Source organism: Salvelinus namaycush, chromosome 25 (assembly GCF_016432855.1).
Source record: "Salvelinus namaycush isolate Seneca chromosome 25, SaNama_1.0, whole genome shotgun sequence".
Lineage (NCBI taxonomy): Eukaryota > Metazoa > Chordata > Actinopteri > Salmoniformes > Salmonidae > Salvelinus > Salvelinus namaycush.
This window is the reverse complement of record NC_052331.1, coordinates 3319058-3338649: the sequence shown is the minus strand read 5'-3', so window position 1 is coordinate 3338649 and position 19592 is coordinate 3319058. Positions and strand designations below refer to the sequence as shown.

The 19592-nt window shown below is 43.2% G+C and overlaps 1 protein-coding gene across 4 annotated transcripts in view; it reads left to right on the top strand.

Annotated features, from left to right (window-relative positions):
• Nucleotides 1-17223: 17223 nt before the first annotated feature.
• The window catches only part of LOC120020224 (G-protein-signaling modulator 2-like), a 29373-nt gene continuing 27004 nt past the window's right edge, over nucleotides 17224-19592 (top strand). For 3 of the 4 annotated variants that reach the window (XM_038963749.1, XM_038963748.1, XM_038963747.1), the window contains exons 1-2: nucleotides 17224-17405; nucleotides 18426-18464. The gene's annotated coding sequence lies outside the window, so the exon portion shown is untranslated. The remainder of the gene's footprint in view (nucleotides 17406-18425; nucleotides 18465-19592) is intronic. The other variant, XM_038963750.1, reaches the window with a different exon arrangement.

Here is a 19592-nt window from a genome sequence, read left to right as displayed (position 1 = left end):
ACTCAGTCAGAGTCTGGATATTCTGAACTTCCAAAAGAGTTGCAAAAAAACTAGCAGGTTGAGGCAGCAGTGAATGAGGTGGAGAGGGTAGAACAGCCAGAAAGTCAAAGTGAAGCAGCAGCAGAGTTAGCCACAGGTTTGTGCACGGTTGCTGGTAGATAACTAGCTAGTCTCCCTCAGCATAATTGTTTGCTAATGCTAATAAACTAGAGCTCAACATCCTTACGCTATTGGGCGTCAGTCAGAGTTATTTAACAGTATATTTAGTGAATGGGCAAGCTAAGGATGCTGATATAAGTCATGATATTTAGTGTATATATTAGTGTTTATTTCTAGAGAGTGAATTTGATAGGTTTTGTTTCTGACATGCCTAGTTAAATAAAGGTTAAATAAAAAATACAACATCTGTAGCTATCTTGGCTGGCTATCCACTAGGGTAGCTATTGGCTAGCTAGCTGAGACCAAAGAGATGAGTAAACGTTTTTCTGACTGAAGCACATATCTTCTGACAGTCCCAGAGTGCCCCCCTGTGGACTGAAGCTGAACTTCACTACAACATTATAGTTAACCCTGTTTAACGTTAGAAATGTTGATGTGGTAGAATTGACTAAATTATATTATTCATAGAGGTCTTATAACCTATTCCATTCTACAGGTAAAAATGCTTGGCTCATGTTTGTTATTTCCATATAGGCTATGTAACTATTTGTTTAAAAAAAATGCCCATTATTAAATTGGTAAAATATTAGAGTTTTTATTTGTATTACTCTTTTATTCACTTAGCTATTTAATTGTAATTTTTGGGGGGAATTTTCTAGAGGTTAACATGCAAGTAAGCATTTCATTTCACTGTGTACTTACTCCATGTATATATGAAGGGAACGGGTCAGCCAGAAAGACAGGGGAAAAGATGACAAGCTTTGTGGTTAGATTGTGGGAGAACAAAACATTGAAAATACATAGGCCCTTAAGTTATATAATGTTATGTAATCAAAAAATCTCACATTAGCTGGTAGAATGGATGAAATGAATCATAGACGTCTTATAACTTACTCAATTCAACAGGTATTTTTTGTTGTTCATATATTCATATAGCCTAGGGGCTATGTAGCTTCTCATCTGTCATGTTTGGAGTTGTGTTGCACTGTTATGCAGACACTTTCAACTGTTAAGAAAAATGTGATTCCCTGGTCGTGTCAGTATGCATTAACTTTACAGAGCAACTGCCCCTAAAAATCACCTTCTCATTTAGAAAAGCCTATGTGGGATCGGTGTGAGTCAGAAACATTTATTCCACTGTCAAAATTGACTACAAAGTTTAAATAGGATAATTTTGGTCATAGAGCCAGTCTCGTCCAAAACAGAGTTTTGTGAGACTTGTGGTCATGACTGCATCACAATGTAAATTAAGGTTGGATTCGTTTCAATCATGCCCACATGCCCACAGCTGGCAGCACACAAGTAATCATCAGTTCAGTTCAGCTGAATGCGACCCAATCTTAATACCAGTGGTAAATTTGGGTTGACTTTGGATATCCCTATGGGGTAGTTAGGTACCATCTGTAAATTACACAATGTACATGGGACAATATGTTAAAATTCCAAAAACTCCAAATGACTTAAAACCCTCAAACAAACTATAAATTGTAGACGTACATGTACAAATATTGAAAGCATTTAATGAGAAAACAAAAATGTGTGTGTTACGTTCCCCAGTTTCTGTGTTGTTGTGGGTTTGTGTATATGTGTGTGTGTGTATTTCAGGAAATGGCTTCCTGGATTAAAAAACAGCTGATTGGTCGGCCCATCACTAATTGGAGTTTTAACCCCGCCCTCTCGTCAGGGGATACAGCTGTCTGCAATTACCGACTACCTCTGCAGCTTGAAAATGGAGTTTTCCTTTGTTAGGAGAGAGTATGTATGTGCTGTGTTGGTTAGAAAGTGTTGTGAAGTGTTTTGTAGCTGTTCCTGTAGAGGTATGTGTATACCATAATACCTAGTGTTTTTGGTTTATTCAAGTTGTTCACCAAGTTTGGTGAATTAGTCTGTTTCATTTGTTCCCTGGGGGGGAAGGGACCTAGGGAGTGTTTAGGCAAGAGTCCTGCAGGCATACATATACCTGTAGTATTTACTATGACTATGCACACTAGGTAAGACCTGGGCGGACCACCCTCTGTATTTTGGTTAGCGCGCCAGGTGGCGTTAAGAATAGGTAACCAGTGGGTAGGCAGGTAAGGTAGGAGAGGGGAAACTAACTTTTAGTTTCTTTGCTTTGGTTCTGTCCAGCCCCTTTTCTCCACCTTTCAGTGTGAAGGAAGAATAAATTCCCTGTAAATGGTAATATTCTCTGCCTCTGTCATCCTTACCAGCAAAACCAGCAACACCTACAATCACATACCTTTTTTCACTCCACAGGGAGTTGAGTTGTAGCAGGGTGTCCCTCCAAGAGGTGTACGTAACAGTGTGGAACATGAAAATAGTCTAATTTACATTGTGTAATTTATTGAGGGTTGTTAACTAGCCATGGAGATAGGCTAGTCAAAGTAAGGTCACACACCAGCCAGCTGAAGCTAATTGGGGCGGCAGGTAGCCTAGTGGTTAGAGCGTTGGGCCAGTAACCCGAAAGGTTGTGGATTGAATCCCCGAGCTAACAAGGTAAAAATCTGTCATTCTGCCACTGAGCAAGGTAGTTAACCCACTGTTCCCTGGGCGAAGAAGACATGGATGTCAATTATGGCAGCCCCTCTGATTCAGACGGGCTGTTTAAATGTGTAAGACACATTCAGTTGTACAACTGACTAGGTATTGGTGAAATAATTTGACTAACTCTTACCACCTGCGAACACACACGAGACATCCACATCAAACCACACCCGAAAACCAACTCACGTTTGAGTTCAGTCATGGCTACTAGCATTTCTTAATGACCCAAACCTAAAACGAGTCCAAATCAGGAACTGCAGTTTCCCTTAAACTAACCAGTGACAAGTTGTACCTCTATCTTGCTACCTTTCAGATGAGCCAAGGAGGAGGACAGATGAGAACAGCAGGCCAGTGGAGCACTTAGAACAGCAGTAGCCAGGGGCAACTGGTAGGGAAGGGGATGACATACAGTTGAAGTCAGAAGTTTACATACACTTAGGTTGGAGTCATTAAAACTTGTTTTTCAACCACTCCACAAATTTCTTGATAAACTATAGTTTTGGCAAGTCGGATGGGACATCTACTTTGTGCATGACACAAGTAATTTTTTCCAACAATTGTTTACAGACAGATTATTTCACTTATTCACTGTATCACAATTCCAGTGTGTCAGCAGTTTACATACACTAAGTTGACTGTGCTTTTAAACAGCTTGGAAAATTCCCGAAAATAATATCATGGCTTTAGAAGCTTCTGATAGGCTAATGGACATCATTTGAGTCAATTGGAGGTGTACCTGTGGATGTATTTCAAGGCCTGCCTTCAAACTCAGTGCCTCTTTGATTGACATCATGGGAAAATCAAAAGAAATCAGCTAAGACCTCAGCTAAGTCTGGTTCATCCTTGGGAGCAATTTCCAAACGCCTGCAGGTACCACGTTCATCTGTACAAACAATAGTACTTAAGTATAAACACCATGGGACCACGCAGCCGTCATACCGCTCAGGAAGGAGACGCGTTCTGTCTCCTAGAGATGAACGTACTTTGGTGCAAAAAGTGCAAACCAATCCCAGAACAACAGCAAAGGACCTTGTGAAGATGCTGGAGGAAACAGGTACAAAAGTATCTATATCCACAATAAAATGAGTAGACATAACCTGAAAGTATATCGACATAACCTGAAAGGTTGCTCAGCAAGAAAGAGGCCATTGCTCCAAAACCACCATAAAAAAAGACAGACTACGTTTTGAAACTGCACATGGGGACAAAGATCATACTTTCTGGAGAAATGTCCTCTGGTCTGATGAAACAAAAATAGAACTGTTTGGCCATAATGACCATCGTTATGTTTGGAGGAAAAAGGGGGAGGCTTGCAAGCCGAAGAACACCATCCCAACTGTGAAGCACGGGGGTGGCAGCATCATGCTGTGGGGGTGCTTTGCTGCAGGAGGGACTGGTGCACTTCACAAAATAGATGGCATCATGAGAAGTAAAATTATGTGGATATATTGAAGCAACATCTCAAGACATCAGTCAGGAAGTTAAAGCTTGGTCGCAAATGGGTCTACCAAATGGACAATAACCCCAAGCATACTTCCAAAGTTTTGGCAAAATGGCTTAAGGACAACAAAGTCAAGGTTTTGGAGTGGACATCACAAAGCCCTGACCTCAATCCCATAGAAAATTTGTGGGCAGAACTGAAAAAGTGTGTGCGAGTAAGGAGGCCTACAAACCTGACTCAGTTACACCAGCTCTGTCAGGAGGAATGGGCCAAAATTCACCCAACTTATTGTGGGAAGCTTGTGGAAGACTACCCAACACGTTTGACCCAAGTTAAACAATTTTAAAGGCGATGCTACAAAATACTAATTGAGTGTATGTAAACTTTTGACCCACTGGGAATGTGATGAAAGAAATAAAAGCTGAAATAAATCATTCTCTACTATTATTCTGACATTTCCCATTCTTAAAATAAAGTGGTGATCCTAACTGACCTAAAACAGGGAATTTTTACTAGGAGTAAATGTCAGGAATTGTGAAAAACAGAGTCTAAATGTATTTGGCTAAGGTGTATGTAAACTTCCTGACTTCACCTGTATACAAAACAATCCCTGCTAAATTCACTGGTTAGCTAATCCTGGACCAGCTCTATAGTAGCAGCAGTATCTCCAGTGTGTCAATTAGGGTGTTATGAGCCAGTATTGTTCCTCCCTGTCAATGGGTGAAAGCCGTGTAACTTCCTATACAGCTCAACCTTGGCAAGGTCAGCTGACAGGCTCTTGGCCATCCTATCAGTGGTCCTCTTCATAATGCGGGCTGCCTCGATAGCCCTGTCCAATGTCCTGTTGATATCCTCATCCTAAGACAAACAACAACAGTTTAAGGTTACGCTTGTATCTCAGTCACCTTTTATTTACTTACAAAAGGCATAGAAAACGGTTATGACATGAAATGATAATAACCTACAAAAAGCTCCTTGGTTCTTTTAGGATTACAATTCTTTGTAAAATAAAATCGAACACAAAACAAAGTGTCCAGTATAAGTACCAGATGTGCTAAATTGTTACAAGTTAACAGTACCACTAATAATTTATCAGTAAATACAAGTAAAACACTACTGGCACCCATTGATATGAAATAATGCTTTCCATGTGGCCAGCCTCACCTTGCTGGCTTTGTGCCTGCTGGCTCTGCCCCCAGTCCTGGGGGGGCTGAGAGCTGGGGGAAACGTCCGCTGAAAGTACACATTGCTGGGCAGCAGTGCTGAGTCTGACTGGGTAGAGCGCCTCCGATGGTGGGAGACAGACTGCTGCTCTCGCACTTTGAAACTGTTGAGACCACGGTGAAGAGCGAGAGCATGAGTACAGTAGTGTAGGAGTAGGCAACCCTAGGAAGCATCTCAGTTCTTCTCTCTTTCACCTTCACTGATGTAGGTTCAAGCAATATGGGGGATAAATATGGATTCAAATAAGGCAAATAGATTATGGCAATAAATGATGAAACCATATCTTACCCTGCAGGTAAACTGCAGGAGGAGCCATAGTTGACTTGCAACAGAGGCTTCTGGAGAGGCTGAGAGGAGAGAGGATACCTGCCCTTAGAGTAGACATTCTCCATGTCACCTGGTGGTGCTACAATGAAAAAAGACAGAATCAACATCGCAACCCCGACGAATCTGTTCAATGTTTACATGTTAAAATGAACTGGGTAGAGTAGTCAGAATGATACACAGTCATGGCAGTGTCACAGGGGTAGGAGTGGGCTGGTCCTTACGTGGAGATCTGTAGCTGAAGTTCTTGTATGAGTGCCAGAGTGCTGGAGGACTAGGATGGGTGAGATTGGAGGTCTCCAGAGAACGGTTCTCCTCTGATGCTAAAAGGGATTTTAGTATTTAGTATTTTATTAGGATCCCCATTAGCTACAGCCAAAGCTGCAGCTACTTTTCCTGGGGTCCACATAAAACATGACATAATACATAACACCAACAGACAATTACATGTAGAAACACACACACAACTGCCTTTATGACCACCAAATACAACTTTAAGGCAAATTCTGCAAGCTGAAGGACCAAAATCTAACTCAGCAATTGATTTAATATTTTGTTAAATATAATGTAAGAATCCCTCTTGTTTTTGCAATTGTTCCTTTTATTTTACACCCATAAGCAGAAAGTCAATACCAGCACCACCAACCTGTATTCAAGTGTTTTTTGCTCTGGGGTTTCACTGGTCCATCTGAGCAGGAGTAGGGCTTGCTGCTCCCTCTCCTGCCACCTAGTGGTGTACTGTGGAATGGTAACATGATCCCAGACCGGTCCGACTCCACACTGTCTGTACCTAGAGAAGACGACCACATACAATGACCTATATATACAGTGCCTTCAGAAAGTATTCAGACCCCTTGACTTTTCCCACATTTTGATATTCTAAAATTGATTAAATCGTTTTTTAAACCTCATCAATCTCCATACAATACCCCATAATGACAAAGCAAAAACTGGATTTTAGAAATGTTTGCAAATATATTACAAATAAAAAATGGAAATATCACATTTACATAAGTATTTAGACCCTTTACTCAGTACTTTGTTGAAGCACCTTTGGCAGCGATTACAGCCTCGAGTCTTCTTGGGTATGACGCTATAAGCTTGGCACACCTGTATTTGGGGAGATTCTCCCATTCTTCTCTGCAGATCCTCTCAAGCTCTGTCAGGTTGGATGGGGAGCGTCGCTGCACAGCTATTTTCAGGTCTCTCCAGAGATGTTAGATCGGGTTCAAGTCCGGGCTCTGGCTGGGCCACTCAAGGACATTCAGAGACTTGTCCCGAAGCCACTCCTGCATTGTCTTGGCTGTGTGCTTAGGGTCATTGTCCTGTTGGAAGGTGAACCTTTGCCCCAGTCTGACGTCCTGAGTGCTCTTGAGCAGGTTTTCATCAAGGATCTCTCTGTACTTTGCTCCGTTCATCTTTGCCTCATTTCTGAATAGTCTCCCAGTCCCTGCCACTGAAAAACATCCCCACAGCATGATACTGCCACCACCATGCTTCACCGTAGGGATGGTGCCAGGTTTCCTCCAGAAGTGATTCTTGGCATTCAGACCAAAGAATTCAATCTTGGTTTCATCAGACCTAAGAATCTTGTTTCTCATGGTCTGAGAGAGTCTTTATGTGCCTTTTGGCAAACTCCAAGCGGGCTGTCATGTGCCTTTTACTGAGGAGTGGCTTCCGTCTGGCCACTCTACCATAAAGGCTTGATTGGTGGAGTGCTGCAGAGATGGTTGTCCTTCTGGAAGGTTCTCCCATTTCCGCAGAGGAACTCTAGAGCTCTGTCAGACTGACAATCGGGTTCTTGGTCACCTCCTTAACCAAGGCCTTTCTCCCCCGATTGCTCAGTTTGCCTGGGCGGCCAGCTCTAGGAAGTCTTGGTGGTTCCAAACTTCTTCCATTTAATAATGATGGAGGCCACTGTGTTCTGGGGGCCTTAAATGCTGCAGAAATGTTTTGGTACCCTTCCCCAGATCTCTGCCTCGACACAATCCTGTCTCGGAGCTCTACGGACAATTCCTTCGACTTCATGGCTTGGTTTTTGCTCTGACATGCACTGTCAACTGTGGGACCTTATATAGACAGGTGTGTGCCTTTCCAAATCATGTCCAATCAATTGAATTTACCACAGGTTGACTCCAATCAAGTTGTAGAAACATCTCAAGGATGATCAATGGAAACAGGGTGTACCTGAGCTCAATTTTGAGTCTGATAGCAAAGGGTCTGAATACTTATGTAAATAAGGTATTTCGTTTTTTAAATATTTAATATATTTGCAAAAATTTCAAAAAAACTGTTTTGGCTTTGTCATTATGCGGTATTGTGTGTAGATTCCTGAGAATTTTTATTTAATCCATTTTAGAATAAGGCTGCAACGTAACAAAATGTGCAAAAAGTCAAGGGGTCTAAATACTTTCCGAATGCATTGTATATACTGTAACTACTGCTGTATACACCTTTTCTATTTAAACCTTTATTACATTGGGATACAATCACATATGCCTCTAAATGTATGTGTGGGAATACTTGGGAACAAGTTAAAATCACTTGGAACTGATTTCCCGGTGATTTTATTTTAGTATTTTTAATTTTTGTTCATAAAACTTGGGGGGGGGGGGGCAAATCAAGTCTGCTGCCAATTTGGGAACCCTGTACTACTGCATTAGACATAGGCAGGCATCAACCCTGATGCAAAATAACGTTGTTGTTAACAACTTGGTTTTGATTACGCTCCCAGTACATTAACCCGGTTAGTAAGGTACCTTTGCTCTTGCTAGGGTCCATATCTGAGGAGATCCAGTCTTCTATCTTGGAGTTGGTGTTGGTCAGACTCTGTCTGCTCCCTGCTGGTTTGTGGTGTGTTCTGGGCCGGATCTTGGGCCTTCTGTCTCTGTTCTGCCTGCATCTGGAGGTCAGGTAATCCATCCTCTGGGAGAGGTGTGGCAGCTGGACCAGACCCTCCTCCAGGTCTCTCTTCAGCTGGGACACCTCCGACTGCAGGGCCTGGATGGCCAAACTGGAGAGAGAGAGGGGTTGGCCAACTCAAAAACAATAGGTTTTTGCCTCTATGAGGTATTACCTGGCAGCCTGACCTGGTTACCAATTTCATATGATAAAGTTTACTCTTGAGTTGAATACTCAGTACTTTTAGACTAACCCGTGACAGGAACAGGTGTGGGAGTGGCAGTCTCTCTGTGGCATATCCATGGTGATGCTATGGGAGGTTATTAATTGGCAGTCAGGGCCGTGATGATTGAGCTGACTGGTAGTGTGGGATTCACCCTCTGTGTGTACATTAGAGCATTTAGTTCAGTGTTTTCCCTGCTGAACTGTCTACTGAATAATGTCTATACTTTCACTACGACCACAGCAGGCACTCTGTGATTCCTCATCACTCACCATGCAGTCCGGCAGGTACACTCTGAGTAGTGCTGGTCACCCAGTGGTCCACCGCAGTGGTGCAAAGCTGCAGCTGAGCAGGTGTCTGTAGGCTGGGTCTCCTCTCTCCAATATCCCTAGTCAGATGGACAGTAGACTGCAGGCTAGGTGTCCCTTTTCCTGTCAGCCCAGCCGAATGGACATTTATCTGCGGGTTGGGTCTCCTCTCTCCCACCTGTACAGGCTGATGCATAGTGGTCTGCAGGTTGGCGCAGGAGCCTTCACTGTCACTCATACTGATCGGACTGGAATTCCCATCAGGCTGGAACTGGAGCCTGAGGTTGGATCGTAACAACATAATAAACATACATGAAACATTGACTTTTTCAGTTAGCCTGTAAGCAGTTGTAGGGATGTGTGTGCCTGTACCTTTCTGTATGGAGTTTTGGTTGAGATAGTCCTGTGGCTTGTAGACTCAAGTCAGAGCTCCCTAACCCACTGTCTGTCTCTGGACTCACTGTTCTCTGCAACAACAATGTAACATCCATGTAGCTACTGTACAATATTACAATAGTCTGTGGTATTGGCTAGGGAGTTCGAGTAAATACAGAAATAAACATGGGACAGCTAATATAAGTCATAGAAGATGACGTTACCTGGGAAGTGGTGAGAGTGTGGTCTGTGATGCTCTGGGACTGGCTCTTCAGATAAGAGGAGCAGGAAACCTCTACAGCCAGACTCACACTCCCTCCCAGGTCACAGTCTGGGCTCAGGGGACTCTGCTGCAGGCTACAGTAACAACGACAACAATACACGGTCAAAATAAAAAGATGAAGGACAGGTTTCACTGGTAAATACTTGTCCCACAGGCCTTTCAGGAATGTTTGGCGTGTCAGTTTTGCAATATGAGACAGTACACCATCTCTTACTATGGTATTTCTGAAATCCCCACATTAAATTACCACAACTGTATCAATTACACTACTTAGTGGGGATTAGTTGTGTGGTCCATACATTACACACATGTGATACATTATAAAGAAAAGAGTTGTGTTGAGGTGAATATTGAATTGGTTAGCTTGTTTACTTATCTAGTACAGTACACTCAAATCCCAAAACACTAACCTTTCAGGTGTCCACAATCTGTCTCGAAATCCCGGGTTCTGGAGAGCCAAATACTGCAGAACCTTATCATGAGCTATCCCCTCAGATAGGCCCGAGCAGGTCCAGCTCCTCCTCTCTTCTTCCTCCTCCTCTTCCTCTGTGTTGGTGATGTCCAGTGTCTCCAGGGAGCCCTGTGAGAGCCTCCTGGGGGAACAGACAGAAACACAGCGACTAAAACAAACTGTTCCTACTTCTAACGGAACCCAACACCCCCTCTGTGCCTGGATGGAACATTATCCCCCATGGGAGGGCCAGAAGCGTGCCTGATATCAGCACACATGAACATGTGCACACACACACACACAAGCACGCATGCAAGCGCGCACACACGCACATACTCTCCACTCACAGCATCCATCAACAGTCTACATGACTATCTGACTATCTGAATCTAAAGCCATTAATGTACCACAGGTACAATAACTTGCCATTGATGTCAATGTCATGGAAATGACAGATAATATCACTCCCCAAGACAGGATTTCTACTTGGGGTCATAAGGCATAAAAACATAAGTACTGTATGTAAATGGTACACAGTGTAGTATTGCAGGAATGTAGACGGTACACAGTGTAGTATTGCAGGAATGTAGATGGTACACAGTGTAGTATTGCAGGAATGTAGATGGTACACAGTGTAGTATTGCAGGAATGTAGACGGTACACAGTGTAGTATTGCAGGAATGTAGATGGTACACAGTGTAATATTGCAGGAATGTAGATGGTACACAGTGTAGTATTGCAGGAATGTAGACGGTACACAGTGTAGTATTGCAGGAATGTAGATGGTACACATTGAAGAAACCCATGAATTTACAGGCCTATGGAGCAACTCAGAGATGTGTGATGAGTACCGTAGACTGACACTGCTGTGTCCTGTGCTGTTCAGTTGGGGGTCAGCAGGTGTGAGATCACAGCTCTGGTCTAAACCATCATGTCCATGGACCTCTCTGGCCTCTTCCTCGTCCTCCTCTTCCTCCCTCTCCACTGTCTCATAACCCCCAGTGGAAAAACAGGGGCCTGGAATCTGTAATGTGAGACCCTGACCACAGAGAGGTTGATAAGAGGAGAACACATTTTGAGTAGCTAATGTGTCCTCACTGTGAAACATGAGCGACATCGGAAATTATTGTCGCTCAATTAGAGCGCTGGACACGCCTCCACTTACAAAACAAGGACTTGGGCTGCATTTCATTCTAAAAAGTTGTCCCCTCCACAGATGGGGATAAGGTATTGTTCCTCCTAGTTTACACCATATCGCTTTCAACTACTCAGTCCTATCAGATCTGTGAGGGGGAGTGAACGGGGGGCCGAGGCGAGGACGCAACTTTTGGGAATGAAATGTAGCCCTGTTCATCAGGACTACTGCTGCACAGAACACGTGCATCCACAGCTCATGTTGCTCACACAAACACGTCTCACATGTATGCATTTAAGATGAAGGAAATGTAGATGGTGCAATTAATTACTCCCTTAGTTGAGCACGCCTAACATTACAGAGGCTTATACCAGTGTAACTAACAGTGCAATAATCGATATAACTACTCGGTAAAAGGCTTGTACGTACATGCATTTATGCAGTAATCATTAAGATATTTGAGTGAGTGAGTGAAAGAGTGAGCAAGCAAATAAAGTGCAAAGCAGCAAATGAACAGCTATGCTATGAGTAAATGAGTGTGTTACCTCATGCATGGGTGGTGGAAGTGAGGGGGTGAGCAGACCAGGAAGACTGGGACCCCCACACAGTGACAGGAGTGTGGAGGATGAGTGGGGTGGGGAGAGCTGCTGCTCACACACGTTCCTGTCAATCAGCTCTTTAATGTCCTCTAGACGCATCCCTATCCTGAATATCTCCCCCTCCACCTGCCTTCACACAAACAAAAAGAACCGATGAAGTGCATAAAATACCCCTCACATCATGCTGAATTCTACACAAACCTAGCCTGGGTGTCAGTTTGTTTCCGGTTTTAGACAGAACTGCCTAATTCACACACACTTTAGGGCTAAACTGTGCCAAGCCAAGCTGTAGGCTACTGAGCTGACCTAGTTACGCATCTACCATTGTTGCTGAAACCGCGCAGGAATGGTCTATGTGAAAAGAAAATAGCCGAGCCAGCACAGTACAGTTCTGGGTGGCCCTATAGTGTGAGTCACGCAGACATACTGTTTAACTCAAACTCCTCACACACAATAACATATATCAGTTGACCTCTAACCTTTCGGGGTCGAACTGGCCTGTGTTCCTGGCCAGGCCAAAGTAGTTCTGCATCTCCAGAGTTCTGTGCTCCTCCTTCTTACTGATGTACTGCCTCTCCAGCTGGTCCTGGGAATCCATCATACTTTTAAACACCTGGAAAACGACACAACGTTATGAATTCCATAACAACACACTCTGCTTATAGAATAAAGGAAATGAGAATCAACTCTTATTATAAGTTACAATTGTTACAACTTCTTTAGAATCACATCACCCAGAATACAGTCCTGAACAGAAAAATACTTTTAAAGTAACGAAGATCCATTTACCATTTCTTGCTCTTCAATAGCAATTGACATTGTGGTCAGACACATTTTGAATTCATCCACCTGTAATAAAAATAAGTGTTTATAATTCAGTATCATTTAAATGATGGGTGATAATGCACCACTATACAGCTTTGGTGTGTTTTCCAGGTTACCTTCAGCAAAAACTGACTGATAATATCCCTCAACTCCCTGGTCATCCTTTCCCCTTCACTCTGTTGGTCCGTCTGGGTCGGAGAAGTGCTAGGCTGTTTAGAGTGGTTTTGTTGGTTTGGACCATCAGTAAATTGTCCTGCAAACACAACAAAAGCTGAAACGATGCAGATCCAACGTATGTTATGGCCTAAATTCTACAGCATTGAAAATGGAAAGTATGTTATTTCTAATTGATGATGATTTTGTGTGAAATTGTTTTAATTTAATGAGGAATTACTAATGTCATTGATAAGGTTGCATCATCTCATGTAAACTGGTTGTATAATATATTTGTGTCATCTTTTTTTTCTGGAATCCTCACTCTTATGACAGGCTAGTTGTGACTTTGAGTGTAACCGGAATCTTATGTCATCCGACCCCATTTGCCACTAAGGAAACCGGTGGCTCTTGGCCAGGTAATTTGTAACAGAGCGAGGACCCGTCATAATATCAGATGTCAGAGACAGCATCTTGCCTGTAGGAGATGGGGGGTTGGGGAAGAGCATAGATCCAAAATGGCTTCCACCAGGACCCGGAAGGTCTTGTTGGTCACCACAGTCAAAATCCAGGGTAAGGTCAGAGGGCGCTTGATTCTAATTTGTTGACACATTTTGAGATAAATTCAGTCCAAATTGACAAGAATAAGAAGACTGTCTGAAGGCTATATTTAATGAGATGAAAGAACAGAAAGACCAAAGAGAAAGAAGTGTTTAAAAAGAGAAAACATTCTGAAGACTTACTTTTGTCCCCAGTCTCATCTGATCAATGAGGTTCTCAGCCTCTGCATACTTAGTCATAAGTTTATCGTATTCAGCCTAAAAGAGAAAGATGTCTTCTGGATGAAGGATGTATGACGCATTTGTATAGAGGTGTGCGAGCTATACTACTGAACATGATGACCCACCTGTAGATGACGCACCAGTCCTGGGGAGGTTTCTGTCTGTTTGTCCTGGTCTCTGAACACGTAGGGTCTCTCTGAGGGCTGAATAGAGTCCTCCATCACTCTGTGGATCACCTCCAAAGCAGAGGACTTACCCAGCATGCCTGGCGAGGACTGAGCTCTGAGGAAGCTGGGAGAATGGCTGACAGGTCTCACCGGAACACTGGTACTCTTCGGGATTTTCACTTTGGGGGACACCTTGGAGAAGTCAGGGAGTGGGTAGTGTACTTGGCCCTGTCCATACTTTAATTCGCTGAAAGACCTGGTTCTGACCAGGGGACCTCTATAGACTTGGTCTTCCTCCTCATCTTCATCATTCTCATCTTCCTCTTTGGTTAGGTCTGAACCATTACTGCTATCATTACTGTCCTGTTCAGGGACTTCACTTTTACTGTTTGATATGCCACTATTTTGAAGAGAGTTGACGTCACTGTTGTAAGACTCAGCACTCCGTGTGTTCTTTCCCTCTGAGGCAGTCCCTTTTCCATTTTTCTCCTCCAGGTTTTTTCTTGGACTCATTTGAACACTCTTCCCTTCATCTTCTTCCTGTAGGCTCTGACTCCTCTCACTCTCGATGCTGGGTCCCCTTGCGCTGCTGCGTTGTGGGGCTTCTCCACTATTATTATTATTGGGGCTCCCTGTGCTACTGTGCAAAGGGCCCCTGCTCAGCACTGTCTCGTCCATGCTCTCCAGAAGGGACACTTCCGGCAGGGTCTCTGCCTCGATCAGACTGCCTGAGCAGAACAGCTCATCCTGGGAAAAGTGACGGAGCAGCAGCTGGGTGATGTCTGGGTGTGGGACTTTACGGACAGGACTACTGCATGTGGGAACAGCCTCTGGTTTTGTAGAGTCAAAAAAAGCTCCTTTACCCTCTCCCTCGGGTGGAGTTATAGATACATGGTTCATAGTGTTGACTTCAATTTGCATGTGACCTTGTATGATATTGACCTCTCCAACCATTGCTGGCAAGTCAAAATTATCTCTAACATTGTGTCTTGAATGCAATGCTCCAGCTTGGTCTTTTGACAGAACATCAGCTATTTTGCAATTCTCCTCAGACTTGTCACTGTCATTGGTTGTGGGGTTAATGTACTGGCTTCCCAGGTCCCCGTCATGTGGAAGGTCCTCCTGTTCTTCATCGGAGGTGTCTCCTGGGTTCTCATACTCCCAGATGGTCTGCTCCTGCTCGGTGTTGGGTCTCTGGGCAGATACCCACTTCCCACTGCTCTTGGTTTTACCCTCCACCACTCTCTCACTCTGGCCACTGACACAGCTACTGCTCTCTGTGCAGGACTCCCCAGAGTCAGACACTGACAGCTCTAAGTTCTCTATGAATGACAGAGAGTAAGAAGTTGTAAAGTATTCATAGGAACAGTATGCTACAGTCATTTTATAGATTGGCATGATATTGTTACATAGCTTACGGCTGTTATATATTTTTTTACAATGCAATTGCTAAAGTATAACAATGGTGTTTCTAGAGTAATTACAGGGTTACTAGACAGGTATAAGAGCAAGTTGACAGCGTAAGTCTTACCACTGAGATGGATGCTGTTCCCTGAGACAGCCGACTCTGCCTGGGAGAGATGCACCGTGAAGGAGCCCTCCAGGTCACTGAAGTGGAGACTCTCATCCTCACTCAGGTCCACAAAGATACTCTGCCGGATACACTTCTCCCACAGCACAGAGGACTGAGGGGAAGAGGCTCTCCTCTGGGATTCAGAATCCTCCTCTTGATCTTGGGGATCCCCTTCCATGTGCTCCTCACTCAGAACTATCCTGGTGCTGTGCTAGCCCACGGCTTCAACAACTTCCCCAATGCTTACCTCCTCCCTCAAAACGGTCCCCTCCTTAAAAGGAGCCCTTTCTCTGGCCCAGTTTTCCACCGATGCCTTGACTCTGGTCTCCCGGGTCCCGTCTGCCTCGGTCTGCAGATAGAGGGAAAAGGGAAGAGGAGGACAATGGCCCTGTTCATTCCTTAGCAACGCAGACAGGTGAACCGACAACAATAGATCAAGATGTGTTCATCTCAATTATTCAAGAATCTGTATGCATTGTGTAGGCGTGAGTGATATGTGTGTGTGAGTATGAGAGTATCTGTGCATATGAGTGAGAGAGCAGCCTAACCTACAATATGTGTCTGTGGGTGCATGTATGAGTAATGTGAGAGACTATATAAACTTGCTCTTCAACATAACAAGTATGTCATAAGTTCACAAGCACTTACTAAGCCAGTATAAGTACAATTATATTAGGATAACTAACCTCTCTCTCAAAGGTCTCATACAGTCGGTGCAACCTCTTAAAACAATCTCTACACTAACCCTATAAATGGTATATGGATATTGGCATTTTTTATTTATGTAATGAATAAAAAAGACAATATCCAAATGTAAATGTTTATTAGGCTAATATCATGAACATGGAGTAACGCTTCTATTTATAAGGCTAACGTTACCTCTACCCGTGCTGCTAAGTTAAAGTTATCAGCATTTGTCTGTCCTGTACCTACTGAAACTCACCTGACCTGGCCCTTAGCAGTCCAACTTCAGCTTTGACAATCTCATCTGTTTAGAATGTGTTCTATCCTACACATAATTGATTCGTATGTGATCTTTAAGTTCTGACACAACACACCAGTTCCTATTTCGTATGTCACATTGTTTCAAGCTCTAGGGCAGGTTAATACCTGTGGATTCATCAATAATGTACATTGTATCGCTGAACGTCTGGACTTCACGCGAGGGGAGGAGTTTGGTTGCTTCAGGACTCCTGAAAACTTCTCCAAAAAGCATGGGGGAGCAGCGAGCTCACTTCACTCTTCTCCCCCTGCTGCTGACAAACGCAGAGCTTTTGAAAACACTTGTGTGTTTTGACCACCTCTCAATTTATTTAAACAATAGTAACGTCGCTTGTTAGTTTGCTAGCGGCTAGCCTCAACATTATCAGCTAACTTAGCTAACTTTCTTCAACAGTGCAACTAACGTTAGCTAGAGAGGCAGTTTTGTCAGGCAGTCGATGCTGGTTAGTTTACTTACTAATTTCCAGCCCCAAAACGGAGATGTTTGCATTAGTAAATGCCGTTACAGTAAAAAACGACTATCTTTGTTTTAGTTTGCTGATGATAGCATCATTTTTGCTGACCCATTTGACACTTTGCAGCTGCATGAAGATGACATGAATGACTCATCGTACAGTTGACACATTCATTATTCAAATGTCATTGGTCCAGAGCAATGGCTGTACGGTCCAAGAGACGGTTATTTGGGGCGTGGCTATCTTTGAATCTCCTTCGCTGATTGGCTACTGAACTAACAACACAGAGTAACAGTAGCTAAATTCCCCAACCACTCATCGAAGTTAGCTAGCCAAAACTTTATTGCTAGCTAGGTTATCAAAGTGCCGAATTTATAGCTAAGAACTTAGGTTTGTTGTTGTAGAATACAACTGGACTTTTATTTACCGTCGAAGTATCGAAAAGGGGAGTAAAACCATTGTTCGAACTGGACCGCCTAAAGTAAGTGGACTGCTAGGCTACCCAGTTAGCTAATTACAGTAACGCTAGCTTGCTAACAGGTTGTAGAGGTTCTCTGGTTGTGTACCCATAGCGTAGCCCTTTTAGTTATAAGATAAATACAAAATATAGATATGGTTTTGGTTGTAGCTTGCAAGATGGTTAGAACTGGCTTGTTAACTTGCTAACGTTAACAGTTAGGTGGCTTTCTCACTTGATTTGCTGATCAAATCTGTCAGATTGTGACTGAAGTTTTCAAAAGAACCGAGTTCACCATTTGGGGAACGCCTTATGTTAGTCAAAATAAATATTTTCTATGAGATTATGACTGAAGTTTTCAAAAGAACCGAGTTCACCATTTGGGGAACGCCTTATGTTAGTCAAAATAAATATTTTCTATGAGATTATGACTGAAGTTTTCAAAAGAACCGAGTTCACCATTTGGGGAACGCCTTATGTTAGTCAAAATAAATATTTTCTATGTCATTATTTGCAAATCCACGGTAACAGTGAAAGTGATAAGGTTCCGATTTCAGTTAAAATGATTATTATATATATTTTTTTACGTATGCAAAGTTTGGTAACAGAATGACGGGTTGTGCGGTTTGTTCTGTAATAATGTTACCAAACTTTGCATTTGCACTGTTCTTCGAGTAAATGTGTTTTTGTAAAATTCTCAGTGGAAATTGCTAAAAGTAGTCCTTGTGCATAGTTGTATGGTTTGCAACTATTGGTTTTTGTTTGAAATTACTTTTTAAATAGTTCTCAGCATCATTCTGTTATCGTGGAATTGCCTGTCTGTCTCGTGTACAAAACACCTACAGTTTACTAAATTAGTTACTGTAAAAGTGCAATGGAAATTATTTTTACTGGGAAATCATGGCATAACTTAATCTCATTTTGGAAATTAATTAGGACACTAGGCTAGCTAGATATATGCCTAAAAGAAACCAGTAGGACTAGAAGAATATTCAACTATTGAAAATAATCTAGCTATGTCACAATCTTTTTTTTTTTTACCAGGTTTCTCATAGTCCCAATCCCAGCACTGAATAATTTCAGGTGAGGACTGTTTCTCTTTCTAGATCTGTCCCTTTTGTTTTGATGGTGATTTGCTGGCTGTATCCCTGCTATCAGGCATTATGCTGCTTTGGTGTTTCCATGTTTGCTTGGCTAATAAGAGGATGTGGACACAAAGACACAATAGATCACCCTGTGAGTACATTAAAGATGAGGTCATGGTGACAGTCCAGTGTGTGATGTGGGAGCTTCCTGTGAAGCTGGCCTTTCAAATGACTGCTTTTGTTACCGCAGCTGCGCTGTATTAGTAGATCACTTGTCCTTTTAACCACTACTTCATACAGAGTGCAGCTTTGTCACCAGGGGCGGCAGGTTAGAACGTTGGGCCAGTAAGAGGAAGGTTGCTGGATCGAATCCCCGAGCTGACAAGGTAAAAATCTGTCGTTCTTCCCCCGAGCAAGGCAGTTAATCCACTGTTCTCCGGGCCCCGAAGACGTGGATGTCGATTATGGCAGCCCCCCGCACCTCTCTGATTCAGAGGGGTTGGGTTAAATGCGGAAGACACATTTCCGTTGAATACATTCAGTTGGACGACTGACTAGGTATCTCCCTTTCCCATTTGGCGCACACTACTGGAAAAGGCCTCATGCGTAAGCATATGTACGAGCATGTACTGTATGTAGTTCGGGAACAGATTCCCGAAACACAAGCAGGCTCCACTTTGGATTAAAGTAGTTCACATTAACCTGGCCACTAAACAGCAGAGCTGACCTAGTTCTCATAGCTTTGTTCTCCAAGATTTGGGGATCATTGATCCCAAATGGATGCAATGATAAGCTTGCTACAAATAGTTGCTCCAAAGATAAGCTGTCTATAACGTTCCCAAAATGAGTTTTTCTGTATACTCTTTGTGGCTACGATATGGGATTGTGGAGTGAAATATAAAACTGTGCTCAAATAACCTCCACCTTGGCGTGGCTGTCAGATTCTGGCCTCCCCCTGATGTGACAACCAGCGCTTTTTGGTTACAGTTCTGCTCTGTGGCGTGGATGGCCGCCGGCCAGTCCCTGAATCTAGGTTGTCCACGAAAATAATTCACAAACACTTTCTGCAGGTCATCATGTAGGCTAGGCCCTAACACAGTTAAAGAGAGAGCTCAGAAGTACCCCA